The sequence below is a fragment of the Carlito syrichta genome, unplaced genomic scaffold, assembly GCF_000164805.1.
Source record: "Carlito syrichta isolate Samal-C Ts95f unplaced genomic scaffold, Tarsius_syrichta-2.0.1 Scaffold130459, whole genome shotgun sequence".
NCBI classification, from domain to species: Eukaryota; Metazoa; Chordata; class Mammalia; order Primates; family Tarsiidae; genus Carlito; species Carlito syrichta.
Window position 1 is genome coordinate 76,686 of NW_007074555.1, and position 10,771 is coordinate 87,456.

The following is a 10,771-nucleotide window of genomic DNA, read 5'->3' on the forward strand; positions in this document are numbered from 1 at the left end:
TCCAAGTAGCTGGAACTACAGGCGTGCGCTACCACACCTGGCTAATTTTTTGATTTATTGGAGAGATGAGGTCTCACTAAGTTGCCTAGGTGGGTCTTGAACCCACGGGCTCAGGCAGTCCACTCACCTCGGCCTCCCAAAGCGCGGGATTACAGGCTGAGCCACCAAGCCTGGCTCATGCATAACTTTTTAAGAAACAGCCAAACTGATTTTCAAGGTACGAGGTCTGATAATTAAGTTCACAAACTTGCCACTGTGTGCTTATTTGGCGGCCCTGCACAAACAACTCAGTAAGGTTTCGTCACCTTGTCATATCTGTGTCTACAGCTGTGGTCTGACATGTGGCAATGTCTTGCTGAGTGACGTTCATAATTGTTGCACGTTTTTGTGTGTGGTTGCGAGAATGTCGGTGCTCAAATTAGAGCAATGAACACACATTACTTTTCGTGTTAAACTCGGCAAGAGTGGAAGTGAAATCAGAGACGTGAGTCCAAGTGTATGGGGCTAATGCCACGAAGACAACAGCAGTAGACAAATGGATTAAACGTTTTTCTGAGGGGAGAAAAAGCGTCACTGATGAAGAGAGGTCAGGACGGCCGGTAGGGGGCAGAACTGATGAAAACATTGCAAAAAATTGTCAGGTTGTGCATCGAAATCGTCAGTTGACTGTGAGAAGCATAGCAGACCAAATAAACATCAATAGAGAAACGGGAGAACCCTCACTGAAAATCTTGGCCTGTGAAAGGTGTGTGCAAAAACGGTCCCAAAGGAACTCTTGCATCACACCAGGGCATCAGCTCATACAGCGCTGTCTGTGAGGGAGTTTGTTGTCAGTCAACAAATAACTGTATTGGGACACTCTCCCTACTCACTTGATCTGGCCCCGCGTGACTTTTTCTTTACCTGAAGATAAAGGAAATATTGAAAGGAAGACATTTGGATGACATTTAGGACATGAAGGGTAATGTGACTACAACTCTGATGGCCATTTCAGAAAAAGAGTTCCAAAACTGCTTTGACAGGGGGACTAGGCACTGGTGTCGGTGCACAGCTTCCCAAGGGGAATTCTGTGAAGGTGACCATAGTGATGATATTCGGCATTGAGGTATGGAGCACTTTTTCTAGGGTGAATTTGCAGACATCATTGTCGGACCTGGTAGTTGCACCATGTTACATTCCCACCGGCAGTGTATGAGAGTTTCTCCAGCTGCTTGACATCTCCGCCAAAACCTGGTGGAAGGAATCTTTTTAGCTCTGGCCATGCTCTTGAGCGGGGACTGGTGTCTCATTGTGGTTTTAGTTTGCGTTTCCCTCATGACTGATGGTGTTATACATGTTTGCAGATGTGTACATGCCCTCTGTGTATCCTTTTTCTGATGAAATGCGTGTCGAACTATCTTGCCAATTTTCAAACCGGATTGGTTGGTTTGGAAAACACACCCTTGCTCAGCTAGGGCACCCCAGTTCTATTCCTGGATCTGGTCCTCGCATTGCCGTGTGATCTTGAGCGCAGACGTCTCCCTTCTCTCGGCCTTTGCTGGTGAGCAGTTAGGCTCACTGCTCTATACGTCTCCTGTGAATTAGAAGGCTCAAGTTCTTTGTTGGATATGTGCTTTGCAAGTATTTTTTAGTTTGTGGCTTGCCTTTCTAAACAGCATTTCTTTAAAAAGGAAAAGTTTTTTACTGTTGATGAAGCCATCATTTGTTTCTCTTATAATTTGTGCTTTTTGTGTCATATTTAAGAAATCTTCCCCCAAAGCCAAGATCACTAAGATTCCTATAAGGAGGTTTTGCAATTTTATAATTATGACTCTTACCTTGAGGTGTGTGTTCCAGGTTAATTGCTGTTGTGGTATGAGGTGGGGGTTGAGGCTTCTTTTCCCCTATGTGGCTGATTGTTCCAGCATCATTTGTTGAAGATACTAGTCTTTTTTCACTGAATTGTCTTGGCACCTTTGTCAAGAATCAACTGACCATATATATGTCTATGAGTCCAGTGCCAAGTTCTCTGCCATATTCCAGCTTCCTATCTGTCTGTCTTTACATCAGAAGCACTCTTGATTACTGTAGCCTTATGATAAGTCTTGACATCAAGCAGTGAATGCCCTACATTTTTTTCTGTTTTTCTCTCCTATGTTATAGTCTAGGTTGTTTGCATTTCCATAGAAAATTTAGCGTTCACTTGTCCATCTCCAGAAAGAAAAAAAAACTGAAGGGAGTTTGATTTTGAATGCCTTTAATCTAGACATCAGTTGGGGGAAAATGGACATTTAAACAATATGAAGTTTTCTGATCCACGAGCATGGTATATCTCCCCATTTGGTTGGATTTCCTTGAACTTCTTTCTCAAAAAAAAAAAAGGTTACAATTGTTTACACAATTTAGTCAATTATAAAATATAATTAAAATGTATTTTAAAGTCAAACTCTACATTTCCTTTTATTTTTTCACATGAAGTTTACTAGAGAAAGAAGGGAGAACAGAAAGAGTGACATGCCAGTGCTGGCATGTGCAAAAGAAACCGTGACATTTCCTTTCAAACAATAGATTAGACCCATCTCAGAATAGAGGCGTGCTGCAATATTTGGGGGCTTGCATGAAGTTATGCCTTTGCTCACAGGACTATTAAAACTGCCATTCATTCTTGCAATAAATGGTATTCTCCTTCTCCAGGCTCAAAGCAAATTCATTTTTGTTCTTCCTTCTTTTTTTTTCTTGAAAGAGTCTAGCTCTGTTGCCATGCTGAGAAGCTGAGTGCTGTGGTATGGTCATAGCTCACTGCACCCACGAACTCCTGGGCTCAAGCAGTCCTCCCACCTCAGCCTCCTGACATGGCTGGGACTACAGGCACACACCACCATGCCTGGCTAATTTTGTATTTTGTTTAATGTTTTGTAGAGACAGGGTCTCGCTATGTTGCCCAGACTGCTGTTACACTCCTGGCCTCAAGTGATCCTTCTGCCTCAGTCTCCTAAAGTGCTGGGATTATATGCATGAGCCACCACACCTGGACCAGAGTGAGACTCCACCTGCAGCCTCGACCTGCTATGCTCAGGCGATCTTTCTGTCTCAGTCTTCCAAGTAACTGGAACTACAGGCACACGCCACCATGCCCAGCTAAGTTATTTTTTTGATTTATTGTAGAGATGAGGTCTCGCCAAGTTGCCCAGGCCAGTCTTGAACCCCTGGACTCAGGAAATCTTCTTGCCTTGGCCTCCCAAAGTGCTGGGATTACAGGCTTGAGTGTCTAGCTCCCAAATTCATTTTCATTAAAAACTTAACCAAGAGAAAATATATGAGTGGTATATATAAATCGTGCTAGAATCATTTTAGCTCTCTCTTAAAAAAAAAAAAGATCATGGATTTCAACTATTTCAAAAGTTGTAATAGAGGGTAATAGGGTTTTTCTTCAGAATTCAGTCTGGTGTTTGGGTATCTCTAACTGAGGCTATTGTAGAGGGCAATCATGTCCTTGTGGCTCACACCGACATTTCTGATGTCTGGCAGCCTTTCCGGGGGAGGTCTGGGTCATCACCATAAGAAGAGACCAGAGAAGAAGGACAGAATAGAAAGCCACAGAGCAGGAGGGAAGAGAGGGGTCTTAGCAGTCACTCAGACTGCTCTTCTCTGGAGGACAGGTCTGAAATGCCAGGGAGCAGGGCCGGCAGAGCCTGAGGCAACAGATAGGATCCTGGATGTCCCCATGGCTATATGAAGTCTGTGGACCACCCAGGACCACCACGACTTCGGTCACCTTTGTAAGCCGGAAAAAGGCGTCCCACCGGACCCACATGCCTCACTGGCACTCGCCTGCTTGACGGAGTGTATGCGGGACTCCAGTCTCCTGTGCGCCCTGGCTGCGTGAGTCTGTGGTGCACAAAGCCTAACAAGAGGCCTTCCCACATGCCAAAGAGAAACCCAGAATCCAGAGTTCCCACCTCCGTTGATTTGAGAGTGAGGCGATTAGAGTTAGCACAGCTCGGACCCAGTGGTTCCACAGAAAGTAACTTTTCCAGCAACCAGGAGGAAATCAGGGTGGATGAGGCTTGGCGGTGGCTCCATGGAGCAGAAATCAAGGCACCGCGACGTGAGATGAGCGTGGAGCAGAAGGCGGAGTGGAAAACTCCGTCTCAAGAGGTCAGTGGAGTGGAGGGACTGGCGGCTAGAGAAGGACCGGGCAGCTGGAAAACTGGTCAGCATCTCTGCCTTCACAAAGCTACAACGGTGCTGCTTCCCGCCGAGGGGATGGGTTTGAGCTGAGACAGGAGGGGGTGGGGGAGCTGAGTGTGTGTTTAGGGGGCCCGGATTTGGCATTTGGCAGGAAAACGAAAATAAAACCTCCATTTGCTTTTGGATGATGGCAATGAAGATAAACTTGAGTTCCACCAGACATGAAACGGGACGTATCTTCTGCATTAATCTGCTTCCTTCCAGTGTTGTTTCTAAGGTCTGGATAAATGACTATGCAACTTTGTTATCAGTATATTAGAAGTATGTTGCGTAAGATCAAGTAAGAATTGTAAGAAAACCTGGAAAGCATTCAACATCTGAATCAGAGTATACGTTGTTACTGCTACTTTCTAAGGAAAAAAATAATTTAGGATTTAAAAAAAAAAAGCAAACAAACTTATGAATCCATGGGTTATTTGGACTTTGGAATAACTACTGAAATGTCATTTAAGCTTTTTAACTGTCATTCAAGTTTTTCAAGCAGTTTAAAAAAAACTTCATGAGGCAAATTTCGAATATTTTACTTTATTACCAGAATTAACTATATAACATATGAATTTTCATATTAAAACTATGCTGGTGTTAACTCTTTGCAATTTTAAGGATTAGAGTCAACGACTGAATTACCAAAAGTGAGTTGGGTTTTCTAAAAGTCTGGTCCATTGAACAACAATCTTGCAAGGTGGCACTTTACAATAGGTTAAAAATATTTGAGAAACACCAGATACGCATGCAGAAACATGAAACACATTTGCCCCCTAAATGTTTTGCAGTAAGGGAAACTTTCTTTTTCAAATAGAGATTGGAGTCACACTGTGGTGCCCAGGCTGGTCTTGCACTCCTGGGCTCAAGTGATCCTCCCAAAGTGCTGGGATGACAGGCCGAGCCACTGTGCCCGGCCACCGTGCCCAGCCGGGAGACTTTTAAAACTTTGTTTAACCAAGAGTTTCCAAATCTGTGTGGCTATAGTGCTCTTTTGAAGCGAGATTTTGATTTACTTAACGTTGTCCCAGTTATAGATTGTTGCTCATAACACACTCCTTAAATTTTGCGCTTAAGTGAACAGCACATGTTCTTTTTTGTTTGTTTGTTTGTTTTTGAGTTGGAGTCTTACTCTGTCACCCAGACTGGAGTGCAGTGGCTGCTCCCGGCCACCGCAGCCTCGACCTGCTGGGCTCCGGCGATCCTTCCGCCTCAGCCTCCCAAGTAGCCGGAACTACCGGCACCCACTACCAGGCACTGCTCATTCATTTGTAGAGACGAGGTCTGGCCAATTCGCCCAGACTGGTCTCGAATCCCTGGGCTCAGGCCATCCTCTTACCTCAGCCTCCCAAAGTGCTGGGATGACTGGCTTGCGCCACTGTGCCCAGCTGAAATGCATACTTTTTAATCAGGGGAGTCCGCCATCACCAATCATCCGGTTCATGTTTGTTAGAAGTGACACTTCACGATGCTGGCCTTGCTCTAAAACACAGAAATGCACTGGCTGCTTGCAGGATCCAGTCTGTCTAACCCCTTCTGTCCCGACCCTAAACGCGAGCCACAGGAGATTTTGGGACCTCCCAGACTGACAGGCGACATCTCCTGACTGCGCTGAGAACTGAAGGAAGTAAGCCTCAGAGTGTGGTTTGTGATTGTCGTGGCAGCTTTACAAAGCAGGAACGCACAGTAAGATGTTCTCACTCCAAGCCGAGGAGCAGTGCCCGGTCCTGGAAGATCAGAAGAGGGAAGGAGCCACGCACACAGGAGGAGGCCGCGGGTGGCGATTTCTTTTTTTTTGAGTTGGAGTCTCACTCTGTCGCCCAGACTGGAGTGCAACGGCCGCTCCCGGCCACCACAGCCTCGACCTGCTGGGCTCCAGCGATTCTTCTGCCTCAGCCTTCCCAGTAGCCGGAATTACAGGCATGCGCTACCACGGCCGGCTGATTTTTTGATTTATTGCAGAGATGAGGTCTCGCTGCCCAGGCGGGTCTCGAACCCGCGGGCTCAGGCAATTCACTCACCTCAGCCTCCTAAAGGCGCGGGATGACAGGCTGAGCCACGGAACCCGGCTTGTGGTGATTTCTTTACAGCAGAAGCTGGACCTTGCTTTTGTAAGATGGTCACTGATGTCACTTGGGAAATGTCTTGTGTGGCAAGCCTTTCCCACCTCAGCAGGCAAAGTTCTTGAGGGTTGCCCCAAGAACAGGGCTTGGTTCAACAGGGTTCTCTGTAGATTTCGACGGACACTGTGTGTCCTTGTTTTTGAAATTCCTGGTTTATTAACTCTCCAGTCTCCATCATGTCAGAAAAATAGACACGATCACCATACTACTGTGTATAAGGCAGCCAAGTTGGGCCACAGTGAAAACAATCTCAAAATTGCGAGGGTTCTTAGCATGTGGCCATTCTGGTGAAGTGAGCGACTACGAACCTCTTTCCTTGGGAATCACCTGATTTTCTGGGTCATTCTGAGTTGTTTGATCCGCCTGAAGACAACTTTGTCAAAAGTAACAGTTTTGTCCAGGCGTGGTGGCTCAAAGTGGTAGGTGTCATCCCAGCACTTTGGGAGGCCGAGGCGAGAGGATGGCCTGAGTCCACGCGCTTGAGACCAACCTGGGCAAACTGGCAAGACCTTGTCTCTACAATAAATACATTAAATGAATTAGCCAGGGGTGGTAATGTGTGCCTGTAGTTCCAGCTACTTGGAAGACTGAGGCAGAAGGATTGCCAGAGCCAGCAGGTGGAGGCTGTGGTGGCCGGGAGCAGCCACTGCACTCCAGCCTGGGCGACAGAACGAGACTCCGACTCTAAAAAAGAAAAGGTGACCTTTCTGCGTAAGCTGCGAAGGGCAGAGGAGTTAGAGACTTGCCCAGGAACACGGCACTCATGACAGGACAAACACTGTGAACCAAGGACCCAAACCGTCGCTTCCGACACGCGTCTTGAGAAACAAAGATAGAACAGGTACAATACATAAAAACGGGGCAATGCCCCCAGAGGGATGGCGTCAGACGCAGCTCCCTGTTCAGCGTGGGACGGACCGTTCAGTGCTTGATGTCTGAAAGATGCCATGGCTTCCATACTGGGAATTTGCATGCCACTCTTAAAGGAAATATGTCTGTGAAGTTTGATTTTCTAATTTCCCAACGTTTCCAGTGTGAAGCCTCGTCATTACATTGCCAAGGGCTTGTGAGTCATTGCAGCCAAAGTCGCCAGGGATGAGAAGTGGGAGTGTGCCTGACAGTTCTTTGTGATGCAGAGAGAGAGGAGGTGAGTCAGAAGGGAGGGTATGCTTAGGTTCCTTTTTTGAAACCAAAAGAATTTACAGCAGGTAATTTGTTTGCTTTTGGGGGACTTTAAAATAGGAGAAAAATGACCAAAAATCCAATTTGGTATTTCCTGAGTGACTCACAGTTCTATTTCAGGAGAATAATGGTCATAATTGCAGGTCACTTTCCTAAAATACATGAAGAATCCTTTCTCAAAATGCAGCTCCATCAGGGTAGAAGATGCATTCATGCCCGAAGGACGTGCCGGCTCCGTCCGGCCTCTGTGGAGCCCGTGGGGTGCGCCCTGGCACGCGTGCTTCCTGACAGAAGTGAGGGAGGGGAAAGGCCCTGGCACGCAGCTTCTTCCTGGGCAGAAAGGCTTCTGTTCCCACCCATTCCTTCAACAACCGTTTGTGGGAGGGAAGGTGCTGCCTAGATGCAAGGAATGAGGATGAGCCTGGCACAGCCCTGGCCTGGTGGCGCCTTTAGGCTCGAGGGAGACCGGTCCACAGTCTCACACACAAGCACGGGCTCACATGCAAACACACCCACACACAGGCACACAGGTTCACATCATACATACATGCACACACACACTCCTGTATGTTCACCCATACACACACCTTCACGCACATACACAGATGTACACGGGCTCACATGCACACCCCTCCCACACACATGCACAGTCTCACACAATAAATACATGCACTCATACACACTTCTATATGCTCACATACATGCACATTCGCATATGTATTCACATATAATCATACACATGCATGTACACCCATATACACCTCTGGCTCTCACACACACACACACACACACACACACACTCTCTCTCTCTCTTTTACACGTACACACAGGTTCACACAATACATATATGCACACTCATACACACACTCCTGTACACTCATGCATACACACATACATACACACCTGTACACATACATACAAACGCACCCCTTCATACATACAAATTCTCACACACAGGTCTCACTATGTTGTCCGCGCTGGTCTCGAACTCCTGGGCTCAAGCAAGCCTCGGTCTCCCAAAGTGCTGGGATTACAGGCATGAGCCACTGTGCCTGGCCAAATTTCTAATTTTTAATGATATTTCTTTAATCATCAGAGAAGATTATTTATTAGGTAAGCTGTGAAGGTAGCATCCCCTCACCAAGTTGTTTAGTGACAATGTCTTCAACTATTTTTAAGGTGAGTGGGGCCTAAAAACTGTGCCTTTGATGAATCTGTGGTTACTGGTTAAGCGTTATTTTCAAAGGTCTAAAAATTCCGGGAAGCCAAACTATGATTCATAGATAACGCAAACTTCTAGACACCACAGTCTTTACTGGGAAAACCTGGGTCTGTCTAAATGACATCCAGACAGTATTATTAAATAATTCCTGTGGCTGTACCTTCATGATGAAAATGTGTAAGTGATAATTAACTCCATGATTATTTTACCAAAGTATATCAGACTCGAGCACATCGTTTACAGGATACTAAAAACATGACTCGACAGGACTCATGGACATGACGAGGCGATCCATAAACTAAAAGTGGCCAATAAACACACGAGAAGGTGTCACATCATTAGTAATCAGCGAATGCTGAATTAAAACGAGAGGTTGATTGGGGCTATCGGCTTGGCAAGGATGGAGAAGATGGGTCAGACCTTGGTGCGACTGAGGGCAGGGTGAAACGGACACTCATGCATTGTTGATGGGCGTATTAGCTGGTGTGAACCACCTTTCGAAAGGGCCATTTGGCAATACAGAGTAAAAAAAGAGTATCGCCTTTGACTCCTCCCTTCCACTTCTTGAATTGTCTTAAGGAAATATAATCAGACAGATAATGCACAAAGATACTTCACACGCATGCTCACTGTGGTGTTTATATGACAAAAGTTGGAAACTACCTAAATGCCTGTCAGTAGAGAAGTGCTTAAATACATTATGGTTATGATTCTAAGTTATGAACTTTATGCAGCTATTAAAAAGTGTTAGCTCGATTTGTGCTGGCATGAAAAGATGTCAATGTTCTGTACTGGATGATGCCATTTTTGTATTTATAAAAAGATGCCTAGAAAATACATTTCTATATTCCTACTTTTAAAAAACCAGCTTTATTGAGGTATACCTTACATACCATACAGAACACCCATTGTAAGTGTACAATCGCCATCATAATCCAGTAACACAGCTTTTTTTATTACCCCCCTCAAATTTCCTCATGTGCCTAGGTTTTTTTCCCATAATATATGAAACAAATGAGACTATTTCTATTTCTAAATGGTGTCTGAACTGTATTTCTGCTTTGCTAGTGACTTTAAAAACCACTTTATTGAAGCATGATTGACAAAAGGCTGTTCATATCTAAGGTCTACAACTTGATGAGTCTGGAGATAAGAGTCCGTCTATCACAGGCCTAACCTGTGGTAATAAACATATTCCTCACCACAGGCCTAACCTGTAATAGTGGTTAGGTTAGGGGGGACTTGGTGGGGGAGGGAAGAAATACAGACAGTTTCCTGGTTTATAATTTCTGTATTATTTGAATTATTTACAACAAGAATATATGATATTTCAATTTGAGAAAACAGTACATACTTTTCTATTTTGAAAAGAACAATAAAAGGAAACATACACTCATGGACCAAAATCTGCTTCTGGTAATTTATCCTGAGGAAATAATCGCGTATGTGGAAAAGATTTGTGTTCAAAGACATTTATCCATATTTTATTTAAGACAGAAACATTACAACGAGAACACGCACTAATCGTACTGAAATATGAAAACTGCAGGACGCAAACCTTTACATGGGTATAAGCTCGCCCATGGGAAAGAAAAGTTAATACACTGCCAAAGCGCCCTGTTTGGAAACATCATAAAATCTTACCAAGGGTGATGTCTGGATGGCAGAGCTGTAGCACTTCGTATTTAGTCTCTGTGCATTTCTTCACTTTCTCCGTAATGATGCCGGTTCAACACAGGTTAATTACAGTGTTGTTTCACGAGAGCATAAATTTGTCGAAGCACAGAAAGGCTCGCTTTAAACACGGACGGCCGAGTGGGGACCAAGACGGGTCTCGAGGAACCAGGTCTTAAGCCTCTCACGGCGACAGTTCTGCCGATCTGGAGACGAGGGAGCAGCGGCTGTGGGCCTGACCTCAAGGGCAGCGCCGCCTCTGTCCCAGACGCCTCCGCCCGGCGGCCCGCCATCTGGCCACCCCACCCGTCGCCCGTCCGCCACCCGTCCGTCCACGCATTCCTCATCCGCCCCTCCG

The 10,771-nt window shown here is 45.6% G+C and overlaps 1 long non-coding RNA gene across 1 annotated transcript; it reads right to left on the minus strand.

Moving 5' to 3' along the window:
* Positions 1 to 2,219: 2,219 nt before the first annotated feature.
* On the minus strand, positions 2,220 to 10,679 carry LOC110594727. Its single transcript, XR_002481418.1, has 2 exons — positions 10,384 to 10,679; positions 2,220 to 2,345 (listed from the first exon to the last, which is right to left on the minus strand). It is a non-coding gene; the product is annotated as an uncharacterized LOC110594727 (long non-coding RNA).
* Between the last annotated feature and the right edge of the window lie 92 nt (positions 10,680 to 10,771).